This window comes from Corvus kubaryi, unplaced genomic scaffold, assembly GCF_017639235.1.
Source record: "Corvus kubaryi isolate FWS band 111438036 unplaced genomic scaffold, C.kubaryi_AGA036_p1.0 67, whole genome shotgun sequence".
NCBI lineage: Eukaryota > Metazoa > Chordata > Aves > Passeriformes > Corvidae > Corvus > Corvus kubaryi.
Genome location: NW_024582055.1, coordinates 1,301,675 through 1,320,517, shown reverse-complemented (window position 1 = coordinate 1,320,517; position 18,843 = coordinate 1,301,675). Strand labels below are relative to the sequence as shown.

At 35.0% G+C, this 18,843-nt stretch overlaps 1 long non-coding RNA gene across 1 annotated transcript in view; it reads left to right on the top strand.

The window, feature by feature from the left end:
* Positions 1-4,459: 4,459 nt before the first annotated feature.
* LOC121674309 overlaps positions 4,460-18,843 on the top strand; it is a 32,409-nt gene continuing 18,025 nt past the window's right edge. The window contains exon 1 of the long non-coding RNA XR_006019539.1: positions 4,460-4,719. This is a non-coding gene — a long non-coding RNA (uncharacterized LOC121674309). The remainder of the gene's footprint in view (positions 4,720-18,843) is intronic.

The following is an 18,843-nucleotide window of genomic DNA, read 5'->3' as shown; positions in this document are numbered from 1 at the left end:
TCCTCTACTACGTGTTTCTAAAAGACAAAGGAATGAGAGGAACATTTTGTTTCCCTCCTGAAAACTCCAAGATGAGGTATGGAACTGAAAAGTAAAAATCATTCTCTTCTGATCCTTGGAGTAGGATCTGTACCAAAAAAAAAACCAAAATAAACCAAAAAAAAACCAAAAAAACCAAAACAAAGCTTGACTGGGAAAAAAAAAGTGAGATGTATTTTTCTCTTCTGATATGAAAACCCCAACCTACCAACCAATCAATTTGGGATTTTTCTGGGTTAATTCCTACTATTGAGGAATTCTGTATTCTTTATTAACTGCTAGTTTTCGCCTATGTGCATGAAAAGGGCCCCATTATACTGTTTGTGTATTATTTTTTCATCATCCCAATTCTCACCTGCATCATTCTCCCATTTCACAGAGTCCTACAGAGAGAAATAACTACATGTTTAAATAGTAAAAACCCAACATCTAAACAAAAGCTGTGACACAGAAAAGTCATTGATATTCTTGGCATTTGATTTTTGTTCAGATGCATCTGCCTATTAAAAGAGTTGTTAGACAGCTCCCTGGTTTCAGAAATCTCTGTCTAAATCATCTCTGGCATTTTCCACTAAACTTTTCAGTAAGAGTTTGAAATACATCACCCTGTTATTTAATCCTGACTCTCCAAAGAATTTACTTATTAGCATTTGAAAGAATCTGTTACCTTTAAAGAAACCTTTACAGCCACAGTTCTGAAAATGCATAACACATCTTCCTCGGAACATTTAGTTCTGCCACAAAGATGAGTAGATATCCTGTATTTCACTGAGGAAGGTAAAGCCCTTCCCTCAGTATTTCCAGACATTGGAAATAATAAGGATGGATAATGACAGTTGCCTTTCTTGCAGTGCTTACAGATTTTTCTTCAGCTTGAACAAATTCTTTTGGTCCCCTTTTCTAATTCCTCTGCATTGGAACTAGAAGGGATGGGAAGAACTTCTCTCTATACAGTCCTACTCATTATAAGGATGAATGAAGCTGAAATTGAAATCTGAGTTTCTCAAAATGTACCAGACATAAGAGAAATATATTTTTTAATATCTGGAAATGAGAAAATCATGGGCTGGAAATTAATTTTGAGTTAAATAAGAGTTGGACTGTCCTAATAAATAAGAGTCAAATAAAGCCAAGAATAGAACACATTGCATGTTTTTTCAAAAACAGAAAACCTGCTAGGCTGCATTAAAACTGTTATTAAGATTGTCAAAAGCTGTTTGGAACAACAAAATAAGGTGCCATGACAATTCCCATTCCAGTTTCTTCAGATGCCATAAGTAATATAAAAGCAGACAGTGTTTAAATGCGTGGATTTAATTTTTTAAAACACTCATATTAGAAATCTTATGATCTCTATAAATATATATTTTTATTGATATCTTCCTTTTTGCCACAAACCCTAAAGTAATGGAAACCAAAGCTTTTCTTTTTCCATTGTAATGTAACTCCCTATTTTAAACATTGACACAATCACAGCTACTGTGTTTACTACCAACAAAACTGAAAATGGCTAAAGCATATCAGATGTTTCTATATTTATCCACAACTCAGAAACATATCTAGACTTTTATGTTTCAAAGCCACTCCAGAAGACTGGAGCTGAAAGAAATCAAAGGTTCCCAAGTGACCACAGTATAGCAGTACTTCCTCTTCTCATACAATAGCACTAGAAAACAAAAATGCACAAGCAAACAAACAAGACTCTTTACAAATAATTTTCTTTCAGTATTAGCATTAATAAAAATATTTGCTCCCTAGACAATGCCTTTTCCTATTAATTGAGCCTTTAGGTGAAATTCTGACAATATTGGTGTCCAGAAAGTAGAAACTATTCCAGATTCTGGCTCCCAATGCAGACACCACAGCAGAATTTCAGCTTCCCACCAGGGAAAACTGCAGATGTACAGGTCCTTTTTATTTTTTTTCCTTATGATCTTACTTTTCAGATAAGAAAATCAGGCACAGAAGGAGAAATTATGTAAAAACAGAAAATAATTAATCAAAAAAACATAAGTTCATAGTGGAGCTGAGAGAAAAATTTACCAGATTTTTACTTGCTTTAAAAAAGCAGTTTTCTAAAGGTAAAAATTAAATGTTAAATTGAAATACAAGAATTTTATTATTTTTTTCGCAATGTCATATAAAAATGGAAGCTAATTTAATGTAAAGTTGTTTCTTTTTAAATATTTGTGGGTTTTTTAAGAGAAAAAAACCCAAGATTGTGTCTTTTTTCCATTTACAGGATCTTATTTGTTACTTATTTTTATAAGTTGTAAATAATTCACTATCTAATAAGGGATTTATGACCACTGAAAAGCAGTTACAAATGCACAAGCTGAACATCAGGTGACTAGTTCAGGTAGTGCTTACCGGCCACCAAAGAGGGAGAACTTTCCTTCATGAGAAACGGAGCTGTTGCAAAATTGTCATAATCCCGACACCGGCAATGTTCTTGAGAAGGGTCTCTACAAATAGTAAGGAGAAATAAAGAGTAAAGAAGAAATTGTAAAAACTTGAACTGGGTAAAATGTAACTGGGACAATGGTGGGAGACCTTTGTTCTTGTGTGCAAACAACACCAAATATTTTCTATTCCCAATGTTCTCTGTAAAGCTGATGATCTACAGGGGGGTTTTTTATGTGCTTTCAGAAAATGTGATTAAAATTAACATTAGGTGAGAGACTAAAAGCTGTCTTGAAATCAGGAGGGGGCAGGAGGAATTTCTGTGAGAAGAATGTACTGAAGATTTTTAGTTTAGTAAGTTTCACCTTAAGTGATTATCTTGTTCTCTTTAGACTGTTCCACTTCCAGAAATGCAGTGAACTACTGCTACCATACACTTAATAAATTTCTGGTATAGTGCACAGACCCCCTGAAGAAAAATGTTCTTTCTTAGTTAATCCAAAGAGTTTGTAAAGAAATGGATTACTAGGGGAAGTCACAGTTTTCTGTGTATTGCTCAGAATTGGACATTTTAACTGGATGCCAACTGAACACCAAAATATTTGAATAGAAATATTTTCTCCTGTGGCTTGCTTGGAATTATTATATATATATATATATATATGCATTAATTTCTAAACTTTTGAAGAGGAGTATTTGCCAAATCATTTAACAGAAATAGATTAATGTTGTCTAAAAGCAGTGCTGGCATATTTATGTGAACAACTGCCTATTACCTCTGTTTCTCTTTCCTACAGAGGGTCCTGGTTTTTTAAGTGATGAGCTTGTTTATACCCAGGATAAATAAGCAGTATAAATTTTGCATAATAGTAAGTTGCATTTGCAAGTGCACAGACCAGGTTGTTTCACTTATCCCTTGTTCCTTCAGTGGTAATCACAAAATGTTTCAGAGTAGCATCTTCTTATGTATATCCAAGAAGGTCTGTATGGGACAAAATTTGTTTCCAAGGGGAAGCAGGATATTTACATGCCACTAGATCACCAAATATTGGCTCTTTTACTGCTTTGCTTTCTCTGTAGCCCAAAACAGTATGTGGTATTTATTGATTAACCAAGCAGAAAAGGGCACATTTGCCACACAGAATGACTTTCCCCAGTAACAAAAAAAGTTCTCATTGATAATAAATATTGCTCAAACTCTTAAAAATCAAACAACAACAAAAAATAAAAAGAAGACCACATATTTGCTTTTGTCACATAAATGTGTAGGAATTGAATCAGGGTCATAACCTCCGTTTATGAAGAAAAGGTTTCACTTGCAGAGGCTAATCCTGAATGGAAATGGTTTAATTTGAGGGATGTAGCAGAGTGTTGGGTATTATTAGGATTGATTGTCCCTGTATGTATCAATAACCTTGATTTGAAAAAATGTGTTGAACTATAACGAAACCTAAAATGGAAGAAGACAATCAGTATGAAAGGGAGAAAACAAAACATATATATAAATAAACATAAGACATTGAAGAAAGCAGAAGCATGGACAGCTGTATCCCTTATATGAGCATTATATAACCTTATTAAATATTTTGTACACTCTTTTCTATGAACAATGTTAGGAGTTTGGTGTTTCTTGTGGCAGAGATGTCTTTTTATTTGTAGTAGAACATGGAAGACAAAAGCAAAATAAAACTTTCTAGACTGGCTTGTTGGATTCCAGTAATATTCCCTTATTTCACTGTAATGTGATATAAATGCCAGGAAGGACAATTACACTGTTATTGCAGTCCCTTCATTTCTTCTGCAAAGCCTGTTATTTATTTACCACCTCCTCATCAGGTTGTTTTCAGGCCCACGTCCCTAGTTAAATATAGCCCTTTCTGCTTTTGGTGACTGTTAGGACATTTCATAACTATCAGTGAGGCATCTGTGACTCCTTCAGAGTTAAAAATGAACATTTCTGACAAAAGAAGAAAACAACAAGTGATACATATTCAAAGTACTAATGCTTTCTGCCAGATAGTATGGGTACACCTCCAATTGCCATCTAAAGGTTGCTGGAAAATGTTAAAGAGCATTTTGTCGATCAAGATTTTCTGGGCAAGAACATTCAATACAGAACACTGTGTGAAGAAAACTTCGCTGTCTTATTTTTTTAGTAGCACAAATCGTTTACAAAATTTAAGTTTTAATTACCTTTGAGATTTACAGTACTGATTTGGCAGATCTCTCCCTGTTTTCATCACAGCAGGAGAAGGTGAAACAGCCTAATAAAGACAGGTAAGTGTAATTGTTCATTACATGTTACAACTTCTATAGGGGATTTCACTTGCTGCTGAAGGGTTGAGACAAGCTTACACTACAAGAAAATCTTAAATTAATAAATTCTCTCGTATCTTGAAGCAGCAGTATGAAATGTGAAGGCTCTCTAAGGTAGTGCTCCCCTAAGCCCCAACTTCCAGGGTTATCAGACCACTCTGCTGTGGCTACCAGCTTTGACATTGACAGAAGAACATCAAAAAAATTAAGTCTGAGACTGACAGAGAGAAGAAAGAATGTTACTGGTGTCAGCATGATGCTTCCTGACTACTGTTAAACAATAGGAGAAACTTGGCAGTTGCTGGGCAAGAGGTAGGATATTTTTTTCCCCAATATATTTGTTAATTTAAAAAAACCCAACAAAACAGTGGGATCAGATCAGATCTGTTTATGTAGAAATAGTATGAAAATTTCAAACTCTTTCCCTATAAAGGAAATAGGAATAAAATAGATGAATAAAGCAGTTATGTTTAGAGACATTAAAAAATGCAACCTCAAAAAGCAATCTCTTCCTAAAAGGCATCAATCATTTTTTTAAGGAAATAATTCATTTTCTTTTGGAAGAAATAGACAATTTGACTCTTAATTAACAGCATTAACTCAAAAGAAGTATTAAGAAAGAGAACAGAGAACAAGAACTGAAATGGAATCATTATGTCTATAGAAGAAGATTAGAAGCCAAAGTATTAGAAATTCTTAAGACAAATTTGCAGTGGGTGATGATCAGAGTATATTTGGGAGAAAAGGGGAGAACAGAGCAGGAGAGGGAAATGGAATATTTATAGAATGATAGAAAAATGAACTTAAATGGAACAAAATAATCAGCCCAGTCAATGATCTGCTAAATTTAACTTCAAATGTAATCCTTTTCCTTTATACTCATAGTCTTTTAAACTTTATTTATTGGTACCATAATGTATTTCAGGCCATCACCCTAAAAAGGAGGTGCAAAAAAAGAGAAAATCTAATAAGAACAAGCATGAAAGAAAGTGGTTGATATGTGTCTGGTGTGACTAAAAAGCTGTTAAATAAGGACTAAATAGAGGACATAAGAGTGATGCATGAGTTTGTCTGGCACAATCACAAGATTTTATATAGAAGTAGTTTCAGGATCCCACCCTGAGCAGATGTGTCATGGATACTGCATGAAGATTACGCCGTACTAGCCAGTGACCATTCCTAGGACACAGACTACTGCTAAAGACTGGAAAACACATACCACTGGAATTGTGAGAAACTCCCTGGTGTAGAATTGGCTCCTGTCAACTAGAATTCTCCCAGAAAGTTCCTGGCCTTTTTTCATCGCCTGAGCAGTACAGGCTATACACCCACTGTCAGTCTGCACAAAGTCATTTGGGTTTGGCAGCTCAGGAGCTCCATGCCACATTAGTTTCAATACTTGGGAGGGAATCCTGGACTTGTAAGCACTAATGTAGCCTGACTCCAGAATACACAACAACGGTGTTTGAGCTGTTGTATGTGTGTCTCCTTTTCCTCCATCAAGCTGTGACTCTAATACAACTTTGTATTAAGAGACAATAGTAAAAGGAACAGGTTTTTTCTGATGCACTAAATCTCTTTTATTTCCTCTTCTTTACACTGATCAATGTTAATTCTGAAATTTTCCTGATGTACTCTTTAAAGCATTAAAAAAAACAAACAAGGAAGACAAGAAAATATTTCTAAAATTGCTTTTTCATATAAATCGCACAATCTTAGTAATTCATTAAAACACAAAACTGGCTGTGCACAAGAGAGGAGAAAGCCGTTGAATTCTGAGCCAAGACGGCAACTGCAATGGCAATTTTAATGTATAGAAAAGGGCACCATAGTGATGACCATAATGTGTGATGCTACAGCGATCATTATCATGACATCCTACTTTTGCCTTGGGACATTATTGTAGAGTTCTCTCCCTTATATGCCAATAGGTATTGCTGCTGATTCATAGAGCTGAGAATAATTAGGCAGTATAAAAACAACAATAAGACATAATTGAGCTATCAGATCTATTTGATAATTCATAAAGGACCATCAATCTGTTGTCATGCAAGTCAAAACTTTATTGAGCCATATCTCTCATTTTTAGATCCTTGGAGCAGAAATAAAATTCTGAATGGCTTTTCCAAAAATAACCTTCAGATTTTCATCAAGGGTAAAGCTTGTTTTCATGCAGTGGGGAAACATGGGACACTTACTAGCAAATCCTATAGATTACAGAAGGTCCACTCACACCAGGGACTGGTGACCAGGTCCCAGTATTTCCCTCTCTTACATCTCCCTACACTAGGGCCTCAAAGGATCAAGTAAAACTATCTTTTTAACACTGCAATATATGCTGTTAATGATTTGGTAACAATGGCACCAGGGAAACATTTGCCTAGTCTTATTTATATCTGCTTGCCTCTCCCATATCTACCTCTCTTTATCTTCCTTCCACCTCCTCCCCAGACAAGACAGTGTACTCACATTTGTGATGGTAGCTATTGCTTCTCTCTGAAGACCATGAAATATTGAAAACAGAAGAAAAAATTAAAACACACAAAGCAGATAAAGAAATCCCCAATCATGTCCAAAGGTAAAAATAACCAAATGTTGGTGGAAAGTCTTAAATTTGATTCTGGTAATCAATAGGCATTTCCACCAGTAACATAGTGTGGGTCAAAAGGACATGTTAAGTTTTCCAGTGTAGTAGTTAAGAGGAGAAAATAGTGCTACAAATTATAGCTATTACTTCTGGAATGAAAATGAAAACTTATGAGACTGATTTCTCATTATAAAATGAAACATAAGAAACTGCTTTAGGAATATATCTTCCTCTTTTTGTCCACACATGTGTGAGTATGTATCTATGTGTATATATAAAATTTCTACAATTAAATCTCAAAGTTTCATATTTTTCTTAGAAAAAATAATTAGTTATGAAGTGAAATGTCTTCTGTCCTCTTTCAAAGTGAAGTATATTTAAACTGAAAATATTGCCCTCATCCTTGTTCTAAAATTACAATTATCAGTCTGGATTTTGTTCTAAAAATGTGGAAGCACATATGATGGAGTTTATTCTTGGGAGAAAAAAAAAATAGCCATTTTATTGAAACTAGAAAGAGACATTGAAACTAAAAAGTTCTATGAAATAGATTTGATTTGAAGAAAATGTAACTGCATATTTCTGAGATCCAAAGAGGAGCATCCACCACCATGATCCAGTCAAATTTTTATATGCAACCAACAATACCAGTACCTACAAGGACTATTGATTTTGTTCTAGCACAAGTTAGAACATATAGTTAGGAGCATATGCATGAATGTCCCTCTACCTTTTTTTCCCCTTAATCTGATTCAGGAAGAGCAAATACTTAAATCTACATATGACTGTTCAAATGACGTAGTCTGTTACAGACCAGCTGTTTTAAAGGAAGAACAAATCATGATCAGGTGTATGAAACTAAATAGTTGCAATTTACAGCATTATGCCTAAAAGGATATTTCATTTGGTCAGAAAATTTCTGCCAGATCACCACCAAGATACCTGCAGTGTTTTCTAGAAGGTAAGATATTGAAAAGGTAAAATATCATCAGATATTACTCTATCTGATAAATATGGTCAGAAGCATACTTTTATTCCTCTTCAAGCAGCCCCCTTCAGCTGGAAACTAGCACCCTATAATTACATACCTTTCAAGTGAGACGTGGTAATAGGTTGTCTATCATAATGCATTTTTGACTGCTACTAGAGAAGAAGCCAGAATTCATGAAAATGAAGACACACATTCAGAAAAAATGCACGGATTTCTGTCATGCATTCTTTAGATTAAGGAAGTTTTTCTCTTGCGTTATTTATATTTTCCCTCATGTTTCTACTTCCTTTATCCACATACGAATTGCATGCATGAAGTACTAAAAGAAGGGTGGAAGAAGGGGCAGAAAGTGATTAAACATTTGAAGAAAAAAAAATTACATTATCTAAATACAGACACAAAATAACCTGAAATAATCGTAACAAATATTTACAGTTTAGATGCAAATGGCTAATGTATCTATTTTCTTACTCATATATATAAAAAGTTTAAACCAATTCTTAGTACTTAAAAAGTACTAAGCTTTTAAGACCATCTCTCTATTATAATTTAAATATTACAGCACATGCTGAAATCTCTGGACTGGGGACATTTTTCATAAATATGTACACACACAGAGTTTTCTAGCACTGAAGTAGAATGTTCCCAGACTTGCAGCAGAGCCTCTGCTTGGTCTGCCTATGGGCAGCAGCAAGAACACAATAACTTCTCACCCTTACTTTCATGGTTACCATTTTCATTTCCATTTTCACAGAATTTTGTTGCTTTAACACACATCTGTGTTAGCTACAGCTGTATTCATGAAAATATATGCTCTCTTTCTGGTAACTCCCCCAAATCACCTTATTTTAGTGAAAATGACACACAGACATGAAATGTCTAAACCTTTGTAATATTTGTGTAAGTCAGATCATACAACAAAGGATTCTTCATTTTCTGGTATTTGTCTCATTGGCACTAATATAAATAATGGTAAATAACCCAGAAAATATTGTTCAAAGATTGATCATTAACTGAAACAATAACACATTAGTGGCATTGCACATTAGCCTCTTAGGAAAATAATTTCAACCACTACCAAAAAATTCTTTACAAAATACCAGGAATCAGCATTCTCTACAATATCTGCATTTTCACCACTTAAGACATCTTTCATTAGAGCTCAGCTCTAATTATTTTATTTCTTGCTCAACACTTGAGTAGTTAAACATCTTTTAACAAGTCAGCTTTGTACAAAAGCTTTGTACATAGCATTATATTTTCTAAAGATTTTCTTTCTTTGTTGTAAAGTTAAGCCCTCAATTAAAAAAATACTTGAGATGTATGGTTGTTATTATTATTTTGATAACCTGATACCACAACGTGCCCAAGATTATACTTGCAAGTAAGATGTAAACTTCTGCTTTCTTTCATTTTAACATTCTGCCATTCTTATAGCTCTATTTCTAATAAAATTACCATGAGTACTTAGGCAACAACATTAATAAATAGTAAAAGTAAAGAAGGGTTGCTTGTTGTATATTATTGCTTTCTCTAGTCCCAGCACTTTGGACTATGTTACTGAGTCTAGCAATAATTTTTTTTATAGCTATGATTATATCTTCAGCAAAACAAAATTTATGTACTTTTTATTTGGTCTATAAAAATGTGTAGAAGGAATGGATAAAATTACCTCATCTGGTTTAGTGCTAAGGCCAGGAATTTAAGAATCATATGAGCCATCCTAACTGCATATACTGAGAACAGGCAGAGAAAAATCTATTTATTTGATGAACATGAATGGACAGTTTGTCTATAATTGTGTAAGATAGGTGAGAAAAGGAAGATTGCAGTTTCCAAACATTCCTTTAAAACTATGTCCTATTTCACTGGAAAAAGAATGGAGAAGAAATTTCTAATAAATAGAAGTATTAAATTATCTTGGAATTATAAGTTGATTTTTTTCTGAATATTTGCAGATTTCATATAGCATGTGAAACATACACACTTTAACACAATTTTCAGCATAAGTACAATAGAACTGTGTTGTGCCTATATCCACTTGCTCACAGAAATTTCAAAGATGTGAGATACTCCATGACTGTATACCCAACAGGCTTTCAGGTGTCTAATGTTTATATGTAAATCAAGTTGAGGAGAGACAATGGTGTTTTATGACATTTATTCCTTTTCATTCCAATTTTGTTCCAGAGAAAAAAATCAAAGATATTTATTGTCTTTAATTAGTGCTGATAGAAACATTTCTATTGCAGCACATTTCTAAAAGTCCATCCTGAAATGGGTGGATACTCAGTCCTGCGATAAGACATGCTCGTGTCAGAGTGACATTTTGTTAACAATCACATATTTCAGGTTTTACAGGGAATTCAGTAAAACAGGTAATGACACTCTTTCCATCCAAGTCACTACTCTGCCTGAAATTCCAAAAGGTCATTGTGACTATGACTTGCATGGCTATCCTTGACGCAGCATTTCTCTGTGTTCACAGTGAAACTCACTGACCCTCCCCAAGGAATGTAAACCAGCTTTACAATTGTGTCAGACTTGTAGAAAGGCACCTCAGATGACTTCATGGACAAGTGCTGCTTGTCTTACCAGAAACCTTGGAGTCTCACAACATACATTTTGTGATTCACAATCTGTACATGTTAACATGTGATAGTAAAAATGAGGAGAGGAGGAAGGGCAAAGGAAGCTGCAGGTGAAGATCAGAAAATTGGTGAGTTGCACAGTGAATTAAGACCTTCTAAAGATGTAAGTAATCTGAGAGATAACAAAGATCACTCGTGCTCCCTTTGTCAGTATCTTCCTTTCCTAGGAGTGAGTCTCACAAATCTGCAGCCCTTACATAATTGCAGTATGCAACAGAGATGCTTATGCACATTTTAAGTGACAGACCATGGGCATGAGATGAGCAGAAGATATTATATGCCTGGATTTTGCTTACATTTGGGAAGAAATTCTGTCCATGAAGGAAAAAGCAGCTGTTTGTCATCAGGGTGAGCTTATGTGTGGTGGTCCGGAGAGGGGAAGAACTTTGTTACTGATGGCTTATTTATGTTCATTTATTTTTAAATGGCAGCTGTCTGAAGCTGTTCAGTGTTTGGAGCGTGAAATTAAGTCTCAGGAGAGATGGATTAGATGATAGAATGCCAGGGAGTCAATCAAAAGTTCACATTATAAGTGGTTTACCCTATAAGATCTGAGAACTTATCACAGAGCTTCCCAGTATGTCATTTGCTAGTTGCAATTGTTTTTAAAATCCTGCATCATAATATATACGTAGATACATATATATAAAAAGAGAGAGATATAAAGATTAATACATATAGATGATATATAGATATGTTTCTTTTCATACTACTGGCATGCATGCAGTATGAATACTCTGTTATATTTCATGTAAAGACAGTATTGTTTTCTTTTTTCCTAATGAAAATATTTAATAAAGACAAAAATACCATATAAACCGCTCAAATGACAAATATCATCTTACACCAAGTGCATTTGTCACGAATTCTTGCCTGATATGAAATCCTTTTTCCAGACAGTAAGTCTACTGTAGTACCCTCCACTTTTTCTATTATATTATCATGAAACAAAATCTTAAATGATACTAGTCTTTGAGACATTTTTTGGAAGGAACAGGGAAAGAGAGACATTCTAATTAAATGTACTCATTGTCGATGGCAACTCAACATTTTCACTTCCATAACTCCACTAAAAAAGTTCAGATGAAACATGATTCTTAATAATCAGAGACACAAGAGCACTATAGAGCTCTGGTTTAATATTATTCTTTGACTTGACACTGTTGGGGAATACTTTTTCCCCTGAAATATATTTAATAAAGTAATAGCAATCCAACTGCTATAGTAAACTAATATATATAATGAAACTCTATTAGCACCCAGAGACTCCTAAGAGGGCAAGGAGGAAATACATTAATTTAGAAACAATTCTTTCATTAATTCATTGCATTCCTCTTTCATAATGCTCACATGCAGTCACGGTACAGCACATGTGAAAGCAACAGGTGAGAAAGCAGGGAGATCATTTAAGATATTATTTTATCAGTAGAGGGAGGAATTGTTAATCTTTGGGAAATGCCACTTCTGATTTACCCAATTCCCTCCCTTTTTGTATTTGAACCCTTATAAGCCCACAGATGCTTTCTTTAGTGGGGAGGGTGGGGACGGGCTCTCACTGGCAAGCACGGCAAGGGAGATGATCTGTCAGCAGTTTAGCAGACTAGTTCTGGATTTTAATGGGAAATGCAGTGGTGGGATCCTCCTGTCAGCAGGGGCAATAGTCTGGAAGTCTACAAGGAGATATCATCAGTTATTGCAGACTCACCCCAGTGACTCCATCCTCACATAAAGAAGGGGAACAAGTCTGCTGGCCCTGCACAAAAAATACCCACAAGTATGAGGAAATGATGAGGTTAAAATTTGTGCATTTTAGCATATTATTAGTTTTTAGTAATTAAAGAATATATTTGAACAGGATTACTTTCTGACTCTTACAAGGAAGCATCTTTATTAGACTCAACAGGGCCACCAACTCATATATGGTGCTTAAAATGGGATTTTTATCTCATTTGATATCAACACAGCTACAATCCATGAAGGAACCAGGATCCTTCAGCAAATGGGTACTCAGGAGAGAGCCCTGAAGTGACCTCTTTTGGCCAAGTGCTGATCTATATACTCTACCTGACCCCTCAAAAACATCTCATTTTTTTCATGGTTTTCAGGGCATGCTGAGGGCCTGCTGCTCCTGCTGGAGCTGGCTGAGGAGGGAGTTTGCTCCCATTAATAATTAAACATATCTTTGTCAGCAGTGCAGATCATTCTTATTTGCAGGGAGAAGGGAGGAAGAGATCTCCAACCCCCCAGCTTAGTCTGATGCAAAGTTTGATCCCTGACTTTGTGTGTTTCATTAGCAGACTGGGAGATCGTGATTCACATAGCTCTAGTCCTGAAAAGTTCTGCATTTACTATTTGATGCATTGATCCTCTCTCTTAATAGCTAGCCCTTAAGCCATAATAACTTACAGATATATGCATTTATTCTACAATACTCTGAAAGGCCTTTTTAAATATTCATTCTATTCTGCTAAATAAGCAGCCCTCCTTTCCAGGAGGCCTCTGATTAACGCTCCTTTCATCCATCACCACTATACACTGCCTTTGGGAAAGCCTGATCCACTTGCCACTCCAAAAAATGTAACTTGAACCAGAACTTATTTTCCCTACTGCTGCTACTGCCAAGTTTCAGGACTTTAGGCAAACCACTTGACCTTGCTGCATTTCACTTTCCTCTCCATTAAAATGAGGATGGTGCCTGGCTTCATAAAGCATGTCAGTTCTACAGATTAAAATGAAATGCAATGCATGAGCTTAGTACAATGATTCTATACACCATGGAAATTCATCCTTTAAGACGATGCCAATGACAAAGCTGTCAAGCCAAAACTGCTCCTGGCAGCCAAAATCTTATATCAGCACTGTGGCCCCATGCCATCAGCAGGGCCATAAGTAGGGGAAGGGATACATTTATTCAGCTCACTTGACAGGATGATCGGTAGCTGGACTACCAGGCTTTTTTTTCTTTTTTCAAATGAACACAGAATATAACCCAGTCTTAATTTATACAGGTAACACAAGGAAACACAGGAGGTGTAAGGAGAATTCCCTATTAAAAAGCAAGTTGGCAACACAACACACTGTTCAGATATAGTTCTAATAATAGTTCTAATCTAATGCTGGTTTAAAATGGTGACCCGCCTATTTAGCTAGCTATTCTGAATACTTATACTCAGAATATATAATGGGAAAATTATTTCTAAGTGGAATAAGTTTAATTGTATGGTAAATTAATGAATAAAAGGCTTCTTACTGTTGTTTAATAAGTATGAAGAAAATACACTTAAGTTTTCATATACTGTAGTCAAATTGCATAAGCAATAAGTGCACATTAGATGTTGTATTTATTACATCAAATCTGTGAACACTGTTAATACATTAACATTTAAAAAGGTAGCCCATGGCAAGTCAATTTCACAGCAATTAAAACTGAAAAACTGGTAATTGACATTTGATAAGTGTGTTAATTGATATCAAGCTTGCAATAGCTAACATGTTAAATGTCAATTAAATCCATGTGTTTTTACAATTAGAATTTATTAATAAAGAATCTAATTACAAAATGTTGGTTATGTCAGTTTCTGTTAATTATGCAACAACTACATTTATAGTAGAAAAGTTTCTTCAGTCATCGACAGCACTTTAAAAATTTCCCTAATTTTTAACATTTTGCATTGCATATGTTGTCATTTTTTTCTGTTTTAGATGTAATGGGGTGGGGGGGGATAGCTTAAAAGTGTAGAACCACTGGTCCAATCTTTTCTATAGTTTTGTAAGAATACCTTATGAAAATAGTCTATATTAAATTGGATAAGTATTCAGTAAAGCCAGGAAATTAATTTTTTTTTCAGTAAAAGACTGAAGGCATCAGCCAGAACCATGAGCCACAGTGCAGAAAGCAGTCAACTAAGAGAAATTAATGCAGGGAGAGATCATCAGGCACCACAGACAGGGAAAGATCCAGAGAAAATGGAAAGAAGGAGGTTAAAAAAAGGTGTTTAATGTCTTCAAGGCACATAGAGGGAATTAAGAGAATTACAGGAAGCAGAAAGAAGCTGGGGAAAGTGAAAGGTGGAAGAAAAATAAAGAAACCAGGTTTCTATGCTATTTCTTTTTCATGTAAATACTTTGAATTTGTGTAAAGGTAAGAAAGCTCAAATCAAAGCAAAGAAGCACTATTCTTTTACTGATACCCTCAAATGCAAATATTAATGACATTTATATTGGGCCATATTAACAGCTCAAATTCTGTAAAAATAATTTTCCTTTAATTTTCACCATTTTTATGTTTTTTAGCTTCAAATCTTTGGCTGTTGGTTTGGAATTTGAATAGACACTCCTTTGTGCATTTTAAGATGACCAACAACAAAGTTCCCCTTACCTAACAAAATTGAAATTGGTCTTGTTTGTTTTTTCAGAACACTTGTTTCAATTGTTACTTCTGCTATTGCAAATTCTACAGCTTACTTTGCCTTTAATTTGACACTAACAGGGAAAAATTGATTTTATTTCCACTTATTTCCCAGCTTGTCACATGTTCATCTCCATTTGGGACGACATGTAATGCTGTCTCCCTTCACTGTGAGAATGAAAATTAGGTTTACACTAAAGCAAGATTTTGTCAGGAAAGAATGTTTCAGCCTGACAATATCTGTAATTGAATTCTTAGAGAGAGAGGAATGCTGAGCTGAACGTATTTAAAAATTAACTTCCTTTGAAGTCTGGAGTGCAACACCTTTTGGTACCTTTAAATTAAAATTGATATAGCAAAGCAGAGTGGCAGGGTTTGGTGGGGGTTTTTTTTATTTATTTTTAAGGAGATTGTTATCCCTTTGTCAACCAAATTTAAAATTCAGGAAAAAAAGGTGTACTTCAAAATTCTTACAGAACTGCAGTGCCATTCATGAGAGAAAGGCAATAAGACAGGATTTTGAGAAAAAAAAATAAAAGAAGAAAAAATTCAGAGGAAGTGGTAAAAAGCTGTTCTATAAGTGTACATAAGTAAGAGTTTGCAGTATTTGTTTAAATACCTGTTAAGTAAAACCCTATGTCTTTGGTACACAGTTTTTCTATAGTTGTGCATCTCATGTACTCTTAGCCAAAAATTTAGCAGTGGCCGTTCCCCAACATCATGACAGAATCACCAGTTTCTCAGTGGATAACCATGGCTCTGTTTGATTTAGTTCTGCTGCCTCTAAGGTTTAGAGGTTCTCTCGAGCTTGGCTGCAGGTGGCTGTGTGGCTTTGCTCACACCATATTTCCCAGCATGACCACAACAGACAGACAAGAACCTCTGCATGTCTTGGCTCTGAGAGAGGTCTGGACAAACCATCACAGACTTGAAATTTTATGTACCATATATATATATATACATATATATATTTACAGAAGAGATTACTACTTTAGAAATCGTTCCTTAAGGATGGCTAGACCTCATGAATATTGGTACCATCATACAATCTCAAACCCCTTCTGCTTCTTTCATTCTTAATTCCTGCATAGCATACAACTTGCGGAAGCTGTGAACTCTCGACTAGGAAGGGGATGAACAGAAGAATATTAGGATGTATAGCATACCCCATGGTGTAGGCTGGACTGCCATAATGGTCCAATGTGCTGAAAGATTAGAACCTGTTTTAAAAGCATTAAAAAAAAAAAAAAAAATCACGCTTCTCAAAAGGCAAACACTGTGAAACTTGGGGTCAGAGTTCATTAGAAAAACAAATTTAAAATGCTCTTAAAACTCTCTCTGAAAAAGATTCCTTGTTGCCCAGAGGTCATAACATTTGGCTGAGAAAGTTTTTTATTTAATTCCGGTATTATTCTCCCGGCCTATACAGATAATGCACAGCACTGTCTTGCTCTCATGTTTCTTAATGGGATCCAGTGTCATAAAGAAAGAGCCACTGAAACAGAAAAAAAAGTGGACCTATAGCCTTGAGCTTTCTGATCTGTATGAGTAATGCAAAACCCATTTACCAGCTCTGCTGCATCTCAAAGTGGGCTCTTGCTCTTGAGTTTAGAACCCGATCTCTTTGCAAGTGTCTCTTTCAACAGCTCCTCCTTCATACTCATATCAACCTTGTCAAGTCTTCCAATAGTTAGTGAGCACCAACATGACAGAAATTAGCATTTTCCTAATTATATGTTCATGGAATATCTCTGATCAGAACTAGACAGTTCCATCTGAAGATTAATTCCTCAGCTTTGATTCCTGTGCAACTTTGTGGTGCTTCAATATCCAGTTTTTTTGGGCCAGTCTTGCATCAGTAAGGCTGGAGGAAACCTTCAAAGCTCCTCTGTAACATCCTTTATACGGCATTTCAAGTATCCTCATAAATTCTGCTTCTGATAATACACTTGAGATACTAAGCTTCTCCACAGATCTAAAATTCCATCTTATATACTACAAGGGAAGACACAATAAATCAGAAAATGTTACAGCTCTTAGCTGTGGAATTCCAGTGAAAATGCTTGCAGACCTACAATATTCAAGTAGTTATTTCAATTCAGGAATAATTTCATGTCACTTAAAATACATGGCCTTTAAAAGTTCATTTTTAGTTCTGCTCATATATCAATATTATGGGTGATACCAACACAAATATTGATTTGTCAATCAGTACTTGAGAATCTCTGTCAATAAAAAGATATTTTTAGCATAGACTTTAAGATTACGTTCAGGCTTATTTATTTCTTAACCTGGATACCTCTCTGCCCATGTATATGTCACCTAAATCTCAAAGACTTTCTGAATAGCAGCTAAAGGAAACAGCCTTTCATCTTTCTGTGCATAGATGCAAGTATTTTCAAAGATCTTGTCACCCATTTTCAGTTATTGCATTCCTTTCAATTGCTTCGGTACCAGAACCCAAATGGCTGATGTTAAACCTGACATCCTAATCTCCTCTGGCTGCAAGACTTAGGTTTTTGCATCCTTTCCTTTCCTTTACCTTTACGGAAGGTAAATCACCTTTCTTGCTTCCAAGATCTTTCAGCAACATTTCTCAGTTCTGTTGAGGGTCAAGAATGAAAACAAAATAGATTTTAAAATATTTTCTATTACATAAATGAAGAGGTAGACAACAGGAATTATAAGATCCATTAATGTATTATCAATTTTAGACAGAATTAATTTCCTGCAAAATTTTATTATTTTTATCACTAGATCTATTCTCTTTAGTGAGAGAAAAGTAGAAATAGTTTTTAAATTGGTTTTTTTTCTGTCTCTAAGGTCTTTAGAATAATTTCCTTCAGTTTAATAAAGTTGTTCAAAATATCTGCAACATTATTAGGCGCAGCATTTAAAGAATTCAAATGAATCTTCAAAGTGCTCAGCTTATGAGATTTGCAAAATTAACTTTGTAATTACTGTATGCAACAAAATACAGAGCTGATAGGTATTTTCCAATGAATGGAGTTCATTTCTAGCATTAAACATTATGTATCCTGTCTCAGATAATTTTGGCTTTCCTGAGGATGGGTTCTGTAATAGAGACAGATTTCCCAGCCATTACCTCTTCAGAAAAATATCAGAAACTACTCGATAGACTGCATATTGTCAACCTGCTCATTTCAATATCTACCTGGTTTTGAGAAGTGAATTTTGAAGGACAGATCCTATTTACACAAATGCAAGTCTTGTTTTACTTAGAAGCCCTTCTTGAAGGCTGCCAGGGTCATCTTCTCATCCCTTCAGTTTTGACTGAAAGGAAAAAAAAATGAAAGAATCTTTGAAAACATAGCTTTCTGATTTATAATTAGGGAACTTGGTTTTGTAACACACCAGGGATGATGTGTAATGGCTTTTTGATGTAGAATCCCCCTCTTCTTTTATCTCAACACAAAGTAATTTTATG